Source organism: Bos taurus, chromosome 27 (genome assembly GCF_002263795.3).
Source record: "Bos taurus isolate L1 Dominette 01449 registration number 42190680 breed Hereford chromosome 27, ARS-UCD2.0, whole genome shotgun sequence".
In the NCBI taxonomy this organism is placed as follows: Eukaryota; Metazoa; Chordata; class Mammalia; order Artiodactyla; family Bovidae; genus Bos; species Bos taurus.
This window is the reverse complement of record NC_037354.1, coordinates 27,291,345-27,313,986: the sequence shown is the minus strand read 5'-3', so window position 1 is coordinate 27,313,986 and position 22,642 is coordinate 27,291,345.

Sequence of the window (22,642 nt, the reverse complement as noted above, 5' to 3'; positions counted from 1 at the left end):
CCTGGTAGCTCAGCTGGTAAAGAATCCACCTGCAATGCAGGAGACCCCAGTTTGACTCCTGGGATGGGAAGATCTCCTGGAGAAGGGATAGGCTACCCACTCCAGTATTCTTGGACTTCCCTGGTGACTCAGATGATAAAGAATCTTCTTGCAATGCAGGAAGACTTGGGTTTGATCCCTATGTTGGGATGATCCCCCGGAGGAGGGCATGGCAACCCACTCCGGTATTCTTGCCCGGAGAATCCTCATGGACAGAGGAGACTGATGGGCTGCAGTCCATGGGGTCACAAAGAGTTGGACACGACTGAGCGACCAAGCACATCACAGCACCTTCATCCTGACCAAAAATTAGTATTGATTGAGCACACTTACCAATCACGATAAAATACTTCTATTACTTTGCTTATAAAGTTCAGTTTTCTATTTTCATTTGGGAAGAGGGAGGTTGTACTTTCTGGAAATTCAAATGAGACTCACAGAAACATCTGGGAATTTTCAGCTGCAGACAAAACAATAAATTCACTCTAAATCGGAAAGCCAGTAGGGTAAGGGCCATGGAGATGCCTGCCAAGAAAGATGGGGGTTGGGATGGAGAAGAATATCCCAACAGAGCAAATAGCACCTGTCAAATGGCAGAGATAAAAGGATGAGTGAGTATTACACATGCAACCACCTGAACCATGTTCAGGGAGACCAAATTCTGGAGCAGTGTGGAGAGTGGCAGTGTTGAGATTAGATCCTGCACAGCTTTGTAAGCTCGTGTCAAGAATTTAGACTTAAAGGGCAAAGAAAACCTCTGAAGGATGTTAAACAGACATAAGGCATGATTACATTCATGGTTACACTGTTGCTTAATATAAAGACAGCATAAATTTCACATAGTCATATCCAGCTGTGTCTGTTGTAGTTAGGAGAAACCAGCTTTATCTGGAGCTCCATTTGAAACCTGATCTCAAACTGAGGCATTTCCCCCTCATTTCCTGGGAGCCTGAGTTCACGCCATCCCACTAGGAGAGACAAAACACGATGCAGTCAACTTTACTTACACAACCTGCCAGGTTATTTTCAATGCTCTTTTTGGAGTGTTAGTGTTTAGCTAGTTTCAGCAGCAATTTATGACAGCGCTCATTTCATTTACTGTTCCTTCCATGATGTCCATTTGCTTAGTGAATGTGATATGTTGGCATTGTTTTCATTTCCTTGGTATTTGCTGTTTTGTTGGGATTTTTAATTAAGCTCAATGACTAAACACTGGCAGGTTATATATGCAGGTTCCAACAGTGAGCATATTCTCAAATGTAAAAAACACATAATACTTATAAAAGAAATTAACAAGAGCAGGTACACAGCCTCATTATAGAGACATTAATGCAGAGGAAATTGCCTACTGGTGGATGTGAAGATAACCAGTGTTTTCCTAATGTTAACTATTGAAGCAATCTTTAATTACAGAAATAACTGAGTTTATTTAACAGGATTTCAAATGGATATCCATTTAGGGTAGCAGTGGTGCATGGTAATGTCTCTTTTTAAAATAAGATAATTATATATTCATTTTGGAAAATACACAGACTGCTTTGGGAAAATTTTATCAGTAGCAAAGGCAGATGGTAAAAGTGGATGTCCCTTTGCTCACACCCGTCAACAGCAACACGACTGACAAGTTAAACCAGATCACTCTCTGTTGTGGCGACTGTCCTGTACATCGTAAGATGTCCGGCATCACCTCAAGTCTCCACCTACTCAACGCCAGCAGAGGCCCTGTGCCCGGCTGTGACAATCCCAACCGTCTTCAGACGTTACCAGATGCCCCCAGCTCCTGAGAACACGGCTCTGAACCCATCAGGGGACCAACTCAAAGACTGCATTAGGTGGCCTGGACTCGGGTGAGGAGGGATGGAGGGAGGGAGGCAGATGGAGTCCATAGGCTGAGAACACGTACTGGGGAGGGAAAAGCTTCCGGGTTAGTGACGGACAGGGTGTGGGAGACAGCAGAGGAAAACAGGAAGTGAGGCTAGGCGCTCGCTTTGTACCCTGAGCAACTGTGCTGCACCACCTATTGGGCTAAACTGGGACTGCGGGGCGGAGAAGGCAAAGGCACCCCACTCCAGTACTCTTGCCTGGAAAATCCCAAGGATGGAGGAGCCTGGTGGGCTGCAGTCCATGGGGTCGCTAAGAGTTGGACACGACTGAGCGAAGTCACTTTCACTTTTCACTTTCATGCATTGGAGAAGGAAATGGCAACCCACTCCAGTGTTCTTGCCTGGAGAATCCCAGGGACGGGGGAGCCTGGTGGGCTGCCGTCTATGGGGTCACACAGAGTCGGACACGACTGAAGCGACTTAGCAGCAGCAGCAGCAGGAACTGCGGGGAGCTGAGGCGGAAATTACGAATTTAATTTTTCATGTCGATTTTGGAGATGCCGAAGACGCTTCAAATTAAGAATTTTGTTAATAACAAAACGTTGAGGATTTTCCTATGTTACAAAACCCACATGATCGGTACCCCCCTCCACCTCCCCGTCCCTCGTGACACTGACTTCAAGAGTCACTACTGGTTCCCGCCCAGCAGCCTTTCAGTCTGCTCCTCCCTCTGCCTGGCATTCTCTCACGCTGGGTCCTTTTACGACTGGTTTCTTCCCATCACTCGGGTCTATGTTTTCTTGACCCTTCCAACAGCTCTCTTATCCCAGCCGCCTTTTTCCTAGCATCTTTTTTTATTTTTTATTTGGTGCTTATTAGGATCTAATTTTTTTTTTCCTGTCTAGCCTTTGTTCAGAGAAGGCAATGGCAACCCACTCCAGTACTCTTGCCTGCAGAATCCCATGGACGGAGGAGCCTGGTAGGCTGCCGTCCATGGGGTTGCGAAGAGTCAGACACGACTGAGCAACTTCCCTTTCACTTTTCACTTTCATGCATTGGAGAAGGAAATGGCAACCCACTCCAGTGTTCTTGCCTGGAGAATCCCAGGGACGGGGGAGCCTGGTGGGCTGCCGTCTATGGGGTCGCACAGAGTCAGACACGACTGAAGTGGCTTAGCAGCAGCAGCAGCAGTCTTTGTTAGTGTTTCCCTACCAGAAACATGCTCCATGAAGTCTAGGGCTTCTTCAGCTGTTCAGTTTTTGGTTGTTTTAACCTCTGTATTCCCAGCACCTTGAATAAGGTAAGACATTCATTCATCTATCAAATAAATCAATATGCCACAGACTGCCGGACTCAACAATTTCATATCTACCTCGTTTTTTGCCTTCATCAAAACTGTTCATTTACCTGAGTTCAATTCAGTTCAGTCGCTCAGTCATGTCTGACTCTTTGCAACCCCATGAACTGCAGCATGCCAGGCCTCCTGTCCATAACCAACTCCCAGAACTTGTTCAAACTCATGTCCATCTAGTTGGTGATGCCATCCAACCAGCTCATCCTCTGTCATCCCCTTCTCCTCCTGCCTTCAATCTTTCCCAGCATCAGGGTCTTTTCCAATGAGTCAGTTCTTCACATCAGGTGGCCAAAGTATTGGAGTTTCAGCTTCAGCATCAGTCCTTCCAGTGAATTTTCAGGACTGATTTCCTTTAGGATGGACTGGTTGGATCTCCTTGCAGTCCAAGGGACTCTCAAGAGTCTTCTCCAACACCACAGTTCAAAAGCATCAGTTCTTCAGCACTGACCTGTCTTTATAGTCCAACTCTCACATCCATACATGACTACTGGAAAAGCCATAGCTTTGACTAGATGGACCTTTGTTGGCAAAGTAATGTCTGTGCTTTTTAATGGACAAGAATCCCTTAAAAGAAATGGAGTAGCCCTCATAGTCAACAAGAGAGTCTGAAATGCAGTACTTGGGTGCAATCTCAAAAATGACAGAATGATCTCTGTTCATTTCCAAGGTAAACCATTCAATATCACAGTCATCCAAGTCTATGCCCCAACCATTAATGCTGAAGAAGCTGAAATTGAGTGGCTCTATGAAGACCTACAAAACCTTCTAGAACTAAAGCCCAAAAAAGATGTCCTTTTCATCATAGAGGACTGGAATGCAAAAGTAGGAAGTCAAGAGATACCTGTTATAACAGGAAAATTTGGCCTTGGAGTACAAAATGAAGCAGGGAAAAGGCTAACAGAGTTTTGCCAAGAGAAAGCACTGGTCATAGCAAACACCCTCTTTCAACAACACAAGAGAAGACTCTACACATGGACATCACCAGATGGTCAATACCAAAATCAGATTGATTATATTCTTTGCAGTCAAAGATAGAGAAGCTCTATACAGTCAGCAAAAAAAAGACCAGAGCTGAATGTGATTCAGATCATGAACTCATCGCAAAATTCAGACTTAAATTGAAGAAAATAGAGAAAACCACTAGACCATTCAGGTATGACCTAAATCAAATCCCTTATGATTATACAGTGGAAGTGAGAAATAGATTCCAAGGATTCGATCTGATAGAGTCTCAGAGATTGAACCCAGGTCTCCTGCATTGTGGGTGGATTCTTTACCAGCTGAGCCACCAGGAAAGCCCAAGAATACTGGAGTGGATAGCTTATCCCTTCTCCAGTGGATCTCCTGCTTTGCAGGCAGATTCTTTACCAAGTGAGGTATTAGGGAAGCCCGACCTAAGTTAGGATTTATTTAAATGGCATAATCATCTACTTTGTGGCTAAAAATATGAGTTGTCTTTACTCCCTGCTCTCTCAATTCACACTCAATTTTTCTAAGGCCTTTCCATTCCACCCCTAAAATATCTCCAGTTCACACCTTCCATTTCCTTCACAAGGTCCAAAACATTTCAAGTGACTTCCTAATGAGTCATTTTCTACCTGCTGTTACTGAGTCTCTAAGCTACTCAAAAAGTTATCTTTCATAAAATATGAATATTATTTATTCTTTTAAAAGGTTCCAGTTACCCACAGGGGGAAAAAAGGTTTTTGTTCACACCATACAACATGTGGGATCTCAGTTCCCCAACCAGGGGTTGAACCTGCACCCCTTGAAAGGTGGAGTCTCAACCACTGGACTGCCAGGGAAGTCTTTTAAACTTTTTAAAAAAGTTTAAAAGGAAAATCTTTTATACTCTATAACATGGCTTCTAAACCTATTCCCAGTCTGGGCCACTTCTTCAGCAGCTGTGTTTCCATTTAGTTTTTAAGCTTCATTTCTGTGGACTGACATGCACTGTGTGATTCTTTAGAGTGAAACTTCTGCCATTCCTTGAAAACCTTTTTAAAATAGCTATGTATTGGGGACCTCCCTGGTGGACTGGTGGCTAAGACTCTGCATTCCCAGTGCAGGGGGCTCAGGTTCAATCCCAGGTCAAGGAACTAGGTCCCACATGCCACAACTAAAAATCTCACATGCCACAATGAATATCAAAGATCCCACGTGCCTCAACTAAGACCTGGTGCATCCAAAATAAATAAATATTTTACAAATAAACAGGTATGCTTTTGGTCAAGCGTTTTCCATGGACTGAAATGCCTCTTCTCCTTTGTACACAGTGAAATCCATTTATCTTCTTCAAATCCAGTTCATACACCATGGCATCTGTGAAATTCCCTTATCCTATCTGTCAGAAGTAAATTCCTTCCCTGGTGCTCCTGGAGCTCAGACATGGGCATGTCTACACACATCTTTTAACACCAGTTCAGTTCAGTTCAGTCGCTCAGTCGTGTCTGACTCTTTATGACCCCATGAATCGCAGCACGCCAGGCCTCCCTGTCCATCACCAACTCCCGGAGTTCACTCAGACTCATGTCCATCAAGTCAGTGATGCCATCCAGCCATCTCATCCTCTGTCGTCCCCTTCTCCTCCTGCCCCCAATCCCTCCCAGCATCACAGTCTTTTCCAATGAGTCAACTCTTCACATGAGGTGGCCAAAGGACTGGAGTTTCAGCTTTAGCATCATTCCTTCCAAAGAAATCCCAGGGCTGATCTCCTTCAGAATGGACTGGTTGGATCTCCTTGCAGTCTAAGGGACTCTCAAGAGTCTTCTCCAACACCACAGTTCAAAAGCATCAATTCTTTGGCGCTCAGCCTTCTTCACAGTCCAACTCTCACATCCATACATGACCACAGGAAAAACCATAGCCTTGACTAGACGGACCTTTGTTAGCAAAGTAATGTCTCTGCTTTTGAATATGCTATCTAGGTTGGTCATAACTTTCCTTCCAAGGAGTAAGCGTCTTTTAATTTCATGGCTGCAGTCACCATCTGCAGTGATTTTGGAGCCCCCCAAAATAAAGCCAGCCACTGTTTCCACTGTTTCCCCATCTCTTTCCCATGAGGTGATGGGACCAGATGCCATGATCTTTGTTTTCTGAATGTTGAGCTTTAAGCCAACTTTTTCACTCTCCTCTTTCACTTTCATCAAGAGGCTTTTGAGTTCCTCTTCACTTTCTGCCAGAAGGGTGGTATCATCTGCATATCTGAGGTTATTGAGATTTCTCCCGGTAATCTTGATTCCAGCTTGTGTTTCTTCCAGCCCAGCGTTTCTCATGATGTATTCTGCATATAAGTTAAATAAGCAGGGTGACAATACACAGCCTTGACGTACTCCTTTTCCTATTTGGAACCAGTCTGTTGTTCCATGTCCAGTTCTAACTGTTGCTTCCTGACCTGCATACAGATTTCTCAAGAGGCAGGTCAGGTGGTCTGGTATTCCCATCTCTTTCAGAATTTTCCACAGTTTATTGTGATCCACACAGTCAAAGGCTTTGGCATAGTCAATAAAGCAGAAATAGATGTTTTTCTGAAACTCTCTCGCTTTTTCCATGATCCAGCGGATGCTGGCAATTTGATGTCTGATTCCTCTGCCTTTTCTAAAACCAGCTTGAACATCAGGAATTTCACGGTTCACATATTGCTGAAGCCTGGCTTGGAGAATTTTGAGCATTACTTTACTAGCATGTGAGATGAGTACCATCTGATCTAAATGAAAACTACTTTGTGTCTGTCGTCCCCGTATTTCATCTTATGAGCATCTTAAAGGGTGGAGACTAACATGTTCGCTTATTCATCTTTGTAAATGTCCCACGAAGCCAAGCAAATTCTCTAAATAGATTGGCTCTCAATAGATGTTTGTGGAATTAAACATCTGAAGAAGCAGAGAAGCCTCTGGGACCATCTTAACTAGAGACCTTACAGCCACATTCATTTTCTAAAGAACACTAAGTACTTTCTTGTCTTGTCTTGACTCCTCAGTTTCAGTCTCTTGATGAATCTTCACATCTCACTCTGACATCATTTAAAAATCTCTGGTTAACGTGGCTCACACCTCACTTCAACTGGCAAGCAGAGAAAGCGAACGGTGAAGCCCAGAGTTTGAGCTTACAAATTCAGACTGGATTTTTGAAGGTTCAAGCAGGAACAACCAGAAATTGTGTGCCTACAGATGTATGTACTGAGAAGTACTCAGAAACGCTTATGTAATATCATTGCCCCCAAAGTGGAACTTGAATCAGTCCTCTAGAATAACTCCCATTACAGAAAATTCAAGGGACAACAGATTGAGTTAAATAATACCACAAAGAGAATAAAGAAAATACCAAACTGGCATAAATTCTACAGGAAAACTGATCTAGTTTTTGTAACAGGTCAGTGGGAAAAGGTGAAGAAAGACATTTTTTAAGCACAAAGAAGTTAAAAAGCAGTGTCAAAGACAGAGAAAAAAAATCAGAGATTCTAGAAGGACCCATCAATCATGAAATAGGTCTAAGAAGTTATGGAAAACAAAGGACATTTCTATAACCCCTGGACTCAGAGACCCTGCTTTCCTGAGCTGTGGCCTCTATGAGAGAAAAGAATATGATCACCAAGTTTTTCCTGACTCTCACATTCACCTTTAGTAAGTCTGCCAGACTTTCTGTACTTTGTGAGGTTTTTTTTTGTTAGCCATGCCACGGAACATGTGGGGTCTTAGTTCCCCAACCAGGGATCAAACCCACAGCCCCTGCAGTAGAACCTCAGAGTCTTAACCACTGTACTGCCGGTGAAGTTCCAAGTTTTCTGTACTTTGGTTTGATTTTCTGAAAAACTGAGAAAGTAGCTAGTGGAAAAAGGGGAAAGCAACTGATTGAATGTCTTTTCTCAAAACAGGTGACAACTCTAGCGTCAGACTCTGTTAGAGCAAATGAACCAGTGGTTAAATTCACTGTTGAGAAACAAAGAACAGCTTTCCTGACTTGCCTCACTGAGTTAGTGTGTGACAGAGAAGTTTAAAAGAGAAATAAAAATAGTGACTGCAAAAGACTCCCCCAAAACATTCCCATTAACTGACCATCCTTTTTAAAAATGCAGTATCTTCCGTATCATCGCCAGCTTCCCAGGTCCTCCTGAGGTCACAGTCTACCAGTTCCTGACAATTTTCTCATGACCTACCTGGATGCCAATGCATTTGTTAACCGAGAGCAATTAAGTTCTTAACAGGGGGAAAAAGAGGGCTGGGGGGATTTCTTTCCTCCCTATGCTTTCATGCTTCCATCCTCAGATAATACTGAAAGAAGGGGATGTTTGAGTATCTGCCCTACATCTTCAAATGGAAAGTAAGCACAGAAAAAAACACATTTGGCTAAAATCACTGAATGACGTGAGACTATTTAAAGCTGTTCTTTATTTTTAGGTGTTGCCCTATGTATCTAACCACATAAGCTTGTGAGAAGAGAAATAGAGTAGAAAGAGCAGTAATCCTGGTTTTGCCACTAGAGGGAGCCAGGGTGAACAATTTCTCTGATTCACAGTTAACAGGGAAATTACCCAGACTGTTTTACATGAAATTGAGGATAGGGGACGTGATGGCGCTTTGTGATGACTCTAAAATGCTACCTAAATATGACGAGTTGTTACTACAAGATCTGTTGCCTCCCTGAATACTAATGGCCACCATAAAGTTGTGTTAGAAAAAGAGACTATTTTGTATTGACCATGTACTAGATAGAAAGTCAAATGCCTACAAGTCTAGCAATCAAAATGCTTAAACATGGAGGAGATTTCTAGTGCATGGATTCAATAAATTTGTCAACTACAATTACACTTAACAAAATAATCTAACAAATTGGTAAGCAGAATATACTAGCTCCTTTTGGGCTCCCTGTAGATGGTTAATTCTCTGAAAGATAAAAAGTATATATCTATGTCTTTAATCAAATGAAAAAATATCAAACCCTGTAAGTAGGCTGGCACTTGTACTCTTAACAACAAATTAGAACCCTAAATGCTTTTTATTCTAACAGCACCTGTGGCTAAACGTTATCAAAGATCAAGCTGAAATCAGTCATATTGTCCAGTAAATAGGAAAATTCACTCTTTTTCTTATTCTACTATTTGCAATTGCATTCTCCTCGGGCATTATAATAGTAATATGCTGCTGCTAAGTCACTTCAGTCGTGTCCGACTCTGTGCGACCCCATAGATGGCAGCCCACCAAGCTCCTCCATCCCTGGGATTCTCCAGGCAAGAACACTGGAGTGGGTTGCCATTTCCTTCTCCAATGCATGAGAGTGAAAAGTGAAAGTGAAGTCGCTCAGTCGTGTCTTGACTCTTCGAGACCCCATGGACTGCAGTCCACCCCAGCATATATTATGTATCAGACATTATTCTAAGTTTTCTATACATATTAACCCAACTATATTGTATATATTAACTATAAAGAGTTTTCACATCCATTCTAATTAATTTGGAATGATTTTCTCTTTATCACATTATATTTTGTTTTATGTACATTTTCACCCATTCTGCAGGTGAGTGAAAAACGTTCTCATCTACTAAAAAGGGGTTTCCACCCTGCTACAATGAAATAACATATTTAAATGAACTCCAAAGGACTATAACTAACTTTGCCTCAGGTTTTATATAAAAATTAAAAAATAATTTATCCTTACCATAGTATGTAAGTTAGTGAATTTAAAAATATTAAATAATTACTGAATCCAAATTTCTGAAGCAGTTGTCACTAAGTCGTGTCTGATTCTTGCAATCCCATGGACTGTAGCCTGCCAGGCTCCTTGTCCATGGGATTCTCCAGGCAAGAATACTGGAGTGGGCTGCCATTTCCTTCTCCAGAGGATCTTCCCGACCCAGGAATCAAATCCAGGAATCCTGCATTGCAGGCAGATTCTTTACCAACTGAGCTATAAGGGAAGACCCATAGCTGGGTCTTCTGAAGTAAAAACAATAAAAAGTAGGGATCTTTCCTTATAAAAATAGATTAAAATATATTCTACTTCTAATTAATACAACATACTAGTTATGATTTTCTGCCAGAAAGTTTAAAAATCTATAAGGAATTCTGTGTATCTTAAATTACAAAAGGACAAATAATTTCCATCAGATTTAATTTTCTAATACATATCTCCATTGAGATTAATCAGAGATTCAGAGAGATTAAAAAGAGGTGGGCAAATGTAGATGGTATGAAATATTCACCAAGGCCAAGAAATAAATTCTATACCTAACAAAAAGCAAATGCAAAGCATCTCATTTCAAGATGCAGACTTGAAAAGTTTCCATCCACGCCTTTAAGGGCTGGGCACACCTGCCTGTTGTGACCCCTCGCCTGCTCACAGCTCACCTGGCTTCTGACTGCCACAGACAATGGGGTGGCGGGAACCTGCCTCAGCCCCCTGCCCTCCCCTCCCCACCAAAAGGTTGCTGTAGAGTAGGAGCTGTGTATCTTTCTCCAAAAGCTAAGTGGTCATTTAAAAAAGGCACAAAGCATTTGGTAAGCACTGTGCTTCATACGTTACAGGTAAATATCCCAATTATTTCAAGACCACCTATGATTAATCAGTTACTCTCTGTATTTCACAGTGAGGAAACTGAGGTTTAGATGGGTCAAGGACTTTCTTGATGGTCACACAGTAAATGGCAAAGAACAAAATCAAATCCAAGCCTGTCTGATTCCAGAGCCCATTGTCTTAATCACAACACTACATTACCTAAATGTGACAGGCTCCAATAGAAAGAATTATAATTGGGGTGTTGACTTCCGGATTCAGGTTATTTATGAATCCTATTTTATAGAATGTAGAATATGTATTCCCACTTGATAAGGAATTACCTATTTTTTAAGATTATTACTCAAAAGTATAAATCTCTGAAAATTGCTGTTGATTTTGAAATGTGTGTTATCACAGACACTTACTTCAAGGATAAGCTCTGATTACTCTTACAAGCATTGGTAACCACTAGACCTTTCAGGTATGACCTAAATCAAATCCCTTATGATGATACAGTAGAAGTGACAAATAGATTCAAGGGATTAGATCTGATAGACAGAGTGCCTGAAGAACTATGGACAGAGATTCATGACAACATACATGAGGCTGTGATCAAGACCATCCTCAAGAAAAAGAAAGGCAAAATGGTTGTCTGAGGAGGCCTTACAAAAAGCTGAGAAAAGAAGAGAAGCTAAAGGCAAAGGAGATAAGGAAAGATATACCCATTTGAATGCAGAGTTCCAACAAATAGCAAGGAGAGATAAGAAAGCCCTCCTCAGTAATCAGTGCAAAGAAATAGAGGAAAACAATAGAATGGGAAAGACTAAAAATCTCAAGGGAGAAAGCAATGGCACCCCACTCCAGTAGTCTTGCCTGGAAAATCCCATGGATAGAGGAGCCTGGTAGGCTGCAGTCCATGGGGTCGCTAAGAGTCAGACATGACTGAGCGACTTAGCAGCAGCAGCAGCAGCAGCAGCAGAAATCTCAAGAAAATTAGAGATACCAATGGAACATTTCATGCAAAGATGAGCACAATAAAGGACAGAAATGGTATAGACCTAACAGAAGCCGAAAATATTAAGAGGTGGCAAGAATACATAGAAGAACTATACAAAAAAGATCTTCATGACTCAGATAAGCATGATGGTATGATCACTCACCTAGAGGCAGACATCCTGGAGCACGAAGTCAAGTGGGCCTTAGGAAGCATCACTAAGAACAAAGCTAGTGGAGGCGATGGAATTCCAGTTAAGCTATTTCAAATCCTAAAAGATGAGCAACTGAACTGACTGAACTGAACTGAACAAGCATTAGTATAATTACTTATGTATTACTCAGTTATCATTTAAATTCACAAATGGTATTCCAATTATAATTAACAATTCTAAACAGCTCTGTAAGAGTCTTGTTAAATATTTGTGCTGTTCTCCCCCATGCTATTTTTAAAAAGATTTTCTGAATTCAGTGATTTGAGAATCATTGGAATTTAGGAAACTAGGCACCCCTCTTCAGTCCCATTACTAAATTTCCCCTAAAAAACTAAGCAGATAAGTTTAAATACCCTGCACAGTAAGAAATGTAACTGGCAGAATAAGTGGACTATATATGTGTTTGTTTAGTTTTCATTGTAAATTTAAGAATCTATGTGACTAATAATTTCTAAGATTAAAAATGAATTTTCCTAATTATTCAATGAAAAGAAGGCACTTATTTATATACTTCTCTATTTGCATAGGTATTCATTACACACTTTTTAAAAAAGATTTATTTATTGACTTCTTTTATTTTCGGCTGTGGTGGGTCTTCACTCAGGTTCTCTCTCGTTGTGCCAAGCAGGGGCTACTCTTTCTGCAGCATGTGGGTCTCGTTGCCATGGCTTCTCTTGTTGCGGAGCACAGCTCCAGGCCCGTGGGGTTCAGTAGTTGCAGCTCCCAGGCCCTAGCATTGGCTCAATACGTGTGGACCATGGGCTCAGTTGCTCCACGGCGTGTGGGATCCTCCCAGACCAGGGATCAAACCAGTGTCCCCTGCATTGTTAGGCGGACTCCTCACCACTAGACTACCAGGGAAGCCCTCATTATATACTTTAAAATTTTCCCAAATTCTAAAATCCTGGCTCATCCCTGACGACAGCAGGATGTCAATTCCAGGGATAGTCTGGAATCATCACCGATACATAGCATCAAAGACAACAGCAAGGCCATTTTGCAGGTGCAGGAACAATCTTCATGATAATTACAATCCTGAGTCTATTTTAAAATCTAATCAGCAGCACTCTCATGAACATGATGATGTTGGTCAAACATGGTCTTTACCTCCGTGATGAGTTTCTCTACCAAACCTTTAGAATTCCAGAACTGGGAAAAAACCATAGGGATCACCCCTATATAACAACTTACTCTTTGTATAAATGAAAATCTGAGATCGGGGGATATAATTTGCCTAAAGTGAAAGTGAAAGTCACTCAGTCATGTCCAACTCTTTGTGACTCCATGGACAATACAGTCTATGGAATTCTCCAGGCCAGAATACTGGAGTGGGTAGCCTTTCCCTTCTCCAGGGGATCTTCCCAACCCAGGGATCGAACCCAGATCTCCCACATTGCAGGTGGATTCTTTACCAGCTGAGCCACAAGGGAATTTGCCTAAGGTCACTTCTTTTATAAACTTGACTTTGATACTGAATTTCATAGAATCACATGAGAACTAAGTTGTGTCAAAAAAAAAAAAAAAGTGCACCTTCAAATTTGAGAAATTCTATATTAATAAGAGGACCAGTGGGTGGGGTTGAATTCTGGTTTCATCAGGCTCTAAGTTTGGGCAATTGGCATACATTCACAGATTTCAGTTTTCTATTCTATAGAGTAAGCAGTCAATTACTCTTGAAATCTGACACCCTTGAGCAAATGAAGAAGGCAAAAAGTTTAGTCTTGATTGTTGAATGTGGAAGAAAACTTAAATACTAGATTGGAGGCACTTTAGCTGGAGGCATTTAATTAATAATAAAAGCCTAACATTCATTATTTATTATGTTCTAATACTGAGTTAACTGTTCTACATGTTTCTTTTTTCCTCACAACTTTGAGACAGATTCTATTACACTGACATTGCAGGTGAGAAATTGAGGCTTTAGGTTAAGCAGCTCAGCCAAGGTTTCCAAATATTAAATGGAGCAGCAAAAATTTAAACCTAGATTTAGTCTAACTCTAAAGCAATGGTTTTAAATACTGCGCTGCCCTTTGGATAATTCATTTTGTTATCATATTTCTTTTTTTTTTTTTTTATCATATTTCTTAACCAGTCGCTCTTCTGGACTTTTTTTCCTTCTGAGAACAACCGTGTTTGTCCACGACTCTTGATAAAATCCAATTCCTATCTCTGTGGGCAGCCATTCACTCCATTTCCGTTCCTGCTGGCATCTGTAAATTAGCCTCTGGTAATTATCTGTGTAGGAAGCAGCAGACAGTGTACAGAACAATGTAACTGTCGGTCAGATTCCAACATGGGAATTTAGCATTCTTGAGTCATAAATCAACATACAATGGCCCAACTTGAGGATGTATTTGCTCAAGCTTCAAAAATAGGCTTAACTGCATAGCTGTGTTCAAATACACCTTCTTACACCTGCAACGGTAAATTCTCAATCCACAAGAAAAAAAACAGGTGTTCACATCTTACCCTCAAAGACAACTGGTACCCACTCTGTTTGACCAGATAGTGAATTCAATGTGGGGGTCATCTCTTCTCCTTGAGAATATACTATATTCAGTTCCAGAAGCCATATGCAGATACTTGAAATGTAGCCTTAGAAATAATCTTAATTCAAAAGTTAAGATTTAGACCTAGTCGCAGGAGAATAACTTCCTAAGAGGCCTGAAAGTTCAATGTTATGTTTCATTACATCCTTACACTGTGGAACACTCATATTTTAATTTATAAACATTGTTTTCTCTTTAAGGGAACCAGAGACATGGGAGAGATGAACAATGCAAGAGAATAAGTAATCTTAGGTAAAGGCACTGGCAAACTACAGTCTATTGGCCAATCTGCCTGCCATCTGTTTTTATAAATAAAGTTTTATTGGAACTCAGTTTCACAGTCCACAATTTTTTTTTCATGCTATTGCAGCAAAGCTGAGTAGTTGCAGCAGAGACTGTATGATATGTAGAGCCTAAAATATTTATCATCTGGGCTTTTTATAGAAAAAGTTTGCTGACACTGGCTTCCATGATGAATCGGAAATCATCACATACATACTTCTTTGGAGTTTCTTATAAGAATACATCTGTAAGTGAAAAAGCAGAAAGCTCAGGTCAGATTATCCATTTGATCTCGCTTAAGAAACCAACTCAGCAATCTAGAATCGGCTCCTCTGACACCAGTTCCATTAGCAGATGTTCACTGTGCTCTTTCCATAAGCTTTTTCGTATTCTACCATCAGAATGGCTCTCCTCGTAGAGGCATCTTATGATATGTCATACTTGTTAAAATAAGATGTGAAGAGAAAGAAAGGAAGAATGCCAGGCACCATGAATAACACATTTAGGGGCACAGAAGACATCTTTTGCTTCACAGCTGTTCTTAGGCCTGGCCTTGCTGCTGCTGCTGCTGCTTCTAAGTCGCTTCAGTCATGTTCGACTCTGTGCAACCCCATAGACGGCAGCCCACCAGGCTCCCCTGTCCCTGGGATTCTTTAGGCAAGAACACTGGAGTGGGTTGCCATTTCCATCTCCAATTCATGAAAGTGAAAAGTGAAAGTGAAGTCGCTCAGTTGTGTCGGACTCCTAGCAACCCCATGGACTGCAGCCCACCAGGCTCCTCCGTCCATGGGATTTTCCAGGCAAGAGTACTGGAGTGGGTGCAATCGCCTTCTCCAAGGTCTGGCCTGGCCTTATTAGCCCTTTACAAAGTATGTCAAAATATAGGAGATCATGTAAGCCAAGTCTAATCCAGGGCCTGAGATTAGGTCCTCAAAGTGAAGAACGGAAAACACTGGACTACTGATCCTTAGGTCCCAGTAGAGATGGAAGACAGATTCAAAGAAACAGCACTTACCAAAAGTGAGTCAAGGAAACAGCACTTAGCATAAATGAACCGATCCTGCGAGAAATGATGGTTAACATTCTCTACTGAGGCTTTCGTCTTTCTTTAAACTCCTCTAAAGTACATGTCTCTTTTATTCCTGAATGATGTTGGAATTCCACTGAGAAAGTACCAACATAAATTAAGAGCGACAGACCACTAAGGAAACAAATCCTTATTGATATTTTAACTTCAGAACACTAGACTCTTGAAATTCTAAAACTTAAACATCTCCCGAAGCACAAATTGGTACTGCATGCTTTGTAAGACTGCTGAACTGAAATGAGTCACTGAAGTAATGAGTGAGCACAGCCGACAGCCCTGCTCTCGGGTCTCAAAATAGCTTCATAATTCTCTGTTCATCTTCTAGATGAAGCAACATTTCTCATGTGATTACAAAAATAGTGCCCTGAGGAAAATCACCTGCTAGTCCTCATGACAGAAGAGAAAAGAATTAAAGATGGCAGTCCAGTGGTTAAGACTCCACGTTTCCAATACAAGGGGCACCGGTTCGATCCCTGGTCAAGGAAGTACGATCCTGCAAGCTGCAAGGCATGGTCAAAATAAATTAAAAAAAAAAAAACTAGAGAGGAAAAATGTGATGAAAATGTAGTGGGATGAGATGGAAGAGATGGATCAATGGGGGTCTAGAATTCCACCTGAGAATTCACTGGAAAATGAATTATCTACTCACCAGTTTTCTTAATTTTTATCATTTATTTTTATTACTATTATTTTCATGTCTTCTGATGAAAATATGTGTGCATTTTGGGGATTTACACCAACCATTGGGTCATAGGATATGTGCCTATTCAACACTAGTAGATACTTTCAAATAATTTCCAAAGTGGTCATACCAATTTACACTCCCATCAGCAGAGTATGAGAATTCTGTTGGCCATCTCCCTTCCCATCCTGGACAACACTTGACTTTTACAGCTTTTCTCAATTTAGCTGTTCTATATGTGTGTATACGTATGTATCACGTTGTGATTCTTAATTTGGATTTCCCTGATGGCTAGTGAATTCTACCTCTATTTCATGTTTCTTACCATATGGATATGCTTTTTTAGGTTTGAATATTTCTTCCATTTTCTACCAGTCATTTTGCCTTTTTCTTATTAATCTGTAGGCACTATTATTGGGTTGGCCAAAAAGTTCATTAGAGTTTTTCTGTAGGAGGCTATGGGAAACCCCCAATGAAATTTTTGGCCAATCCAATATACTTTACAGATACAAGTCCCAGTTGAGGTTTGCCCTTTCACGATCTTAATTATTTTTTGAACACATTCTTAATTTTAATGTGGTCCAGTTGATCAATGCTTCACTTATGACTGACCCATTTGGACAGTATTGTGAATACTATTAAGAAATCTGTCCTAGACTCCCTCCTCCCAGATAATAAAAATAATCTAGAGGAGTATATGATAAATGCATAATTCAGACAAAAGATATCATATATACAGTTGAACATTGAACAACTGGAGGGTTAGGGACACTGACTCTCTGGGCAGTCAAAAATCCGCATATTACTTATTATTAGAGTCAGCCCTCCGTATCCATTCCACGTACTTCTATCTGAGCACCCACATCCACAGATTCAGCCAGCCATGGTCATGCAGTGCTACAGCATTTTCTATTGAAAAAACATGTGTTTTAATGGACCCAAACAGTTCAAACCCATTTTGTTCATGGGCCAACTGTATACATATATATACAACTTTCGCTCCTTAAAGCAAACCCTCACCATTTTAAATTCTCTGGAGTTTATTAGGCCTGACTTTTCAGGTTGGGGAAGAGATGCAGTTAGATTGTATAACATAGAGACTTCAGGAAACCCTCCATTCCTGTGTTTAGCCCCTTGACCCAAGCTCATCCTCATGGTACCTGTTGCTGGCAAATCCTAAACAGATCTACATTCTCATCACAGGATTTGGTTCCCATCTTCCCCTGTCTTGTTTTCAGCCTTTCAAAAATGTGTTGACATCTCCTGTCCATTGCAGCTCTTCTCCCATCCCCTAAAATCTTATGGTTTTACTCATTTTTCTATCGATTAAGTGTGAATTGAGAGGGGCAGAAAGGCAATGGCTTCCATCCATCATTTCACAGCACTTTTATCCTTACCTCTTTAACCGTCCCCTTCTTCCCTAAGTACTTATTCTTGCAGTTCTTTCCCCAGCTGCCTGTATTCCTATGAGGTTCCCTTCCAGCCCATATGGTCAACTCTCCACCTCCATTCCTTTCTCATCCTTCCCATCTTGATCTCCTGTTAACCTCTTTCAGTGGAGAATGTCCTAGATTCAGATTAAGAAGAGACTAGACAGAAATGTTAAGTATGTTTTAGAATTTGGCGGTTGCTTTCGGAGAAGCCAGCTGACTCCTTCCCTTGAGAAGAGGCTGCTAGGGAGCTAGTCTGCCCTGGTTGCCTGCCCATCCCTCATACAGGTCTCCCAGGTCACACTCAGGTCCAGTTAGTTTATCATTCCTGGAATGTTAAGAAATACTCAGGAATATTCAGGTCTCCATGGTAACTACTTCCATGGATTCTCACTTTTTCCATTTTAGCTGTTTAACAGAGCACTGAAGTCTGCAAAGCACTGAAGCCTGCAATTTTTCTGTAATTCTCTGAAATTTCTTTCTGCTTTAGGACAGTATACTAATTCCATCAAATATCAAACCTGAATTCCTGAAAGTTCCTTTGGGTATTTACATGACCTGGTACCAATATAGGAGCTACACTCACTCCTCAGGAGTTCTCACATAACTTATGGCTTTAAAAACCATCTCTGTGCTGCGGGTTCACACATGTAAGTTCTGGCCTCAAAATGTGTACACAACTCTCTACTCCACATTGCTACTTGGCTGTCTAACTGAACCAACACCAAGCCTTCAGTTCCAACACATTTCCTCCAACTTGTTCCTCTCATAATCTTCAGTTCAGTTCAGTTCAGTCGCTCAGTCGTGTCCGACTCTTTGCGATCCCATGAATCGCAGCACACCAGGCCTCCCTGTCCATCACCAACTCCCGGAGTTCACTCAGACTCACGTCCATCAAGTCAGTGATACCATCCAGCCATCTTATCTTCTGTCGTCCCCTTCTCCTCCTGCCCCCAATCCCTCCCAGCATCAGAGTCTTTTCCAATGAGTCAACTCTTCACATGAGGTGGCCAAAGTACTGGAGTTTCAGCTTTCGCATCATTCCTTCCAAAGAAAGCCCAGGGATGATCTCCTTCAAAATGGACTGGTTGGATCTCCTTGCAGTCCAAGGGACTCTCAAGAGTCTTCCCCAACACCACAGTTCAAAGGCATCAATTCTTCGGCGCTCAGCTTTGTTCACAGTCCAACTCTCACATCCATACATGACCACTGGAAAAACTATAGCCTTGACTAGATGGACCTTTGTTGGCAAAGTAATGTCTCTGCTTTTGAATATGCTATCTAGGTTGGTCATAACTTTCCTTCCAAGGAGTAAGCGTCTTTTAATTTCATGGCTGCAGTCACCATCTGCAGTGATTTTGGAGCCCAAAAAATTAAAGTCTGACACTCTTTCCACTGTTTCCCCATCTATTTGCCATGAAGTGATGGGACCAGATGCCATGATCTTTGTTTTCTGAATGTTGAGCTTTAAGCCAACTTTTTCACTCTCCTGTTTCACTTTCATCAAGAGGCTTTTGAGTTCCTCTTCACTTTCTGCCAGAAGGGTGGTGTCATCTGCATATCTGAGGTTATTGAGATTTCTCCCGGCAATCTTGATTCCAGCTTGTGCTTCTTCCAGCCCAGTGTTTCTCATGATGTACTCTGCATAGAAGTTAAATAAGCAGGGTGACAATATACAGCCTTGACGTACTCCTTTTCCTATTTGGAACCAGTCTGTTGTTCCATGTCCAGTTCTAACTGTTGCTTCCTGACCTGCATACAGATTCCTCAAGAGGCAGGTCAGGTGGTCTGGTATTCCCATCTCTTTCAGAATTTTCCAGTTTCTTGTGATCCACACAGTCAAAGGCTTTGGCATAGTCAATAAAGCAGAAATAGATGTTTTTCTGGAACTCTCTTGCTTTTTCTATGATCCAGCGGATGTTGGCAATTTGGTCTCTTGTTCCTCTGCCTTTTCTAAAACCAGCTTGAACAACTGGAAGTTCACAGTTCATGTATTGCTAAAGCCTGGCTTGGAGAATTTTGAGCATTACTTTACTAGCGTGTAAGATGAGTGCAATTGTGCGGTAGTTTGAGCATTCTTTGGCATTGCCTTTCTTTGGGACTGGAATAAAAACTGACCTTTTCCAGTCCTGTGGCCACTGCTGAGTTTTCCAAATTTGCGCATCTGAGTAAATTGCAACTCCATCCATCTTTCCAGCTGCCCAAGCCAACTAAATGTCTTATAATCAAATGAATTTAAACCATATCTGTGTATACACATAAACACACACACTCACACTGACAGATATACACAATGAAAGACTATTCAGCCACAAAAATGAAAGACATGCTGCCATTTGTGACAACACAGATGGCGTTTTCAGGGCGTTGTGCTGAATGAAAAAAGCCAATCAGAGAAAAATACTATATGATCTCACTTCCATGTGGAATTAAAAAAAAAAAAAAAGCCCAAGCTCATATAAAGAGAGATCATATTGGTGGTTACCAGACTTGGGGGCATTGGGTGAAGATGGTTAAAAGGCCCAAATTTCCAGCTACAAGATAAACAAGTTCTTGGGATGTAATATACAACATGATGACTGTGGGTAACAATACTGAAAGTTATGAAGAGAGTAGATCATAAATGTTCCCAGCACAAGGGAAAGAAATGTGTAATTATATGAGGTGTCGGATGTTATCCAAACTTATTGTAGTAATCATTTCACCATACATACACATATCAAATCACCATGTTGTACACCTTACACTTATACATTATATGCCAACTGTATCTCAATAAAACTGGGGGAAATTTTATAAATTACAAAAAAAAAAATTCCCTTCACGTCGTCTAGAACAATCAGTTCTAGACAACAATCCCAACAGTCAGAACAATCCTTCCAACATTTCAGTCACATCATGTCGCTTCTGTGCTCGGAACTTTCCTCTGGATCCCCATCTTTCTCAGAGCAAAAGCCTACAGACCACATGTATCTGGCTACCACATCTGACACTTTCCCCGCTGCCTACACCCCTCCAGCCTCGCCTCTCTGTTTGTTAAGCACACAAGCACAATGCTGCCTCAGGGCCTTTGCACTTGCTAAACCCTCTGTCTGGAATGCTCTCCCTTTAGATATTCCCAGGGATAATTTTGTCACTTCCCTTAAATTTCTGTTCTAGTGCCTTCTTAATAGTAAGCCGATTTATGCAATAAACACTCCCCATCTCCCAGCCCAGACATAAACACACACACACACGCACACACCTTAACTTGCCCGGTTTTTCTCTGTGGCACTTATCACCATCTAATATGCCATGTGCTTCCTGTGTATCTCCCCCCATTAGAACAGAAGATCAACGTGATTATTTTGTTCACTGCTCTATTCCTAGCGTCCATTCTAGGACAAGGTTGCTGCTGCTGCTGCGTCGCTTCAGTCATGTCCGACTCTGTGTGACCCCAGAGACGGCAGCCCACCAGGCTCCCCCGTCCCTGGGATTCTCCAGGCAAGAACACTGGAGTGGGTTGCCATTTCCTTCTCCAATGCATGAAAGTGAAAAGTGAAAGTGAAGTCGCTCAGTCGTGTCCAACTCTTAGCGACCCCATGGACTGAAGCCTACCAGGCTCCTCCATCCATGGGATTTTCCAGGCAAGAGTACTGGAGTGGGGTGCCATTGCCTTCTCCGAGAACAAGGTTAGCCATAGAGAAGTCATTTGATAAATACTTACAGAGTGAATGCCTGAATACGTGCTAATATATGTGTAGATTTTTCCTGATACGATACAGAAGAAAACCTAAGCAGTAACCTTGAGAGAGAGAGACTAAGAGTGAAGTGGGAAGGGATGTTCTGTTCCTCTTTCAGGCCTTAATATATTGTTTGATTTATCTGCATTATGTCATACATTAAATAATTATATTGTGATTTGTTTTGGCCCTGTAATTCTGTACACTAAAAATAATAAATGACTTTTAATAAAAAATAGATACTTGCAATGACACGTTTTTACCCCCACTTCAGTGGTCCATCCTTTCCATGGATCAACAATGTTAAATACCCACCCCCACCAGTGCATTGCCCACCAGTCTTCTCCCTCCAGGAGTCCACTCTACTGCAGTCATGACCTGTTCTAAAGGATTTATAATGATTATAAGAACATAAAATTAGCAGAGTGTCCTTATTACCAACAAGCATCGCTGCCATTAACTCTGGGATGACCCTAGCCTAGAACATTTCTGAGTTCACCTCTGTTCCCGAGCATAGGACTCAGCCCATGAGTTACATGTAGCACCTTCTTGCTGTGTGGCTCCCATGGATGTCAACTTCCCTTTTATGTCAGCTCCTTCCCCTGGGATCCTTCACCTCCAAGGCTCTGAGGGGCAGTAGAGCACAGGCGGGTTGAGGAACTTACCCCTCTTTCTTCTTCCCTTTCACTTCTCCTCAAGATGTACTTTTCATTGATTTATTTTACTTCCTTTATTTAGCATTAAATCTTTTATATCAAGTTATTTTTCTGAATTATCTATTTATTCACTTACCAGCACTGTGCGAATATAAAGGGTATATATAGCTTTATAATAAGTGATAGCAAATATTTTAAGTAGAATCCAGTGTGACTGTTTCTGCCTCATTATATTTCTTTTTCAGCATTTTTCAGTGCTATTTTTAGTGCTTCATTCTCCAGTGGGGAACAGGGTTTATCTCCATTCTGGAACTCATGT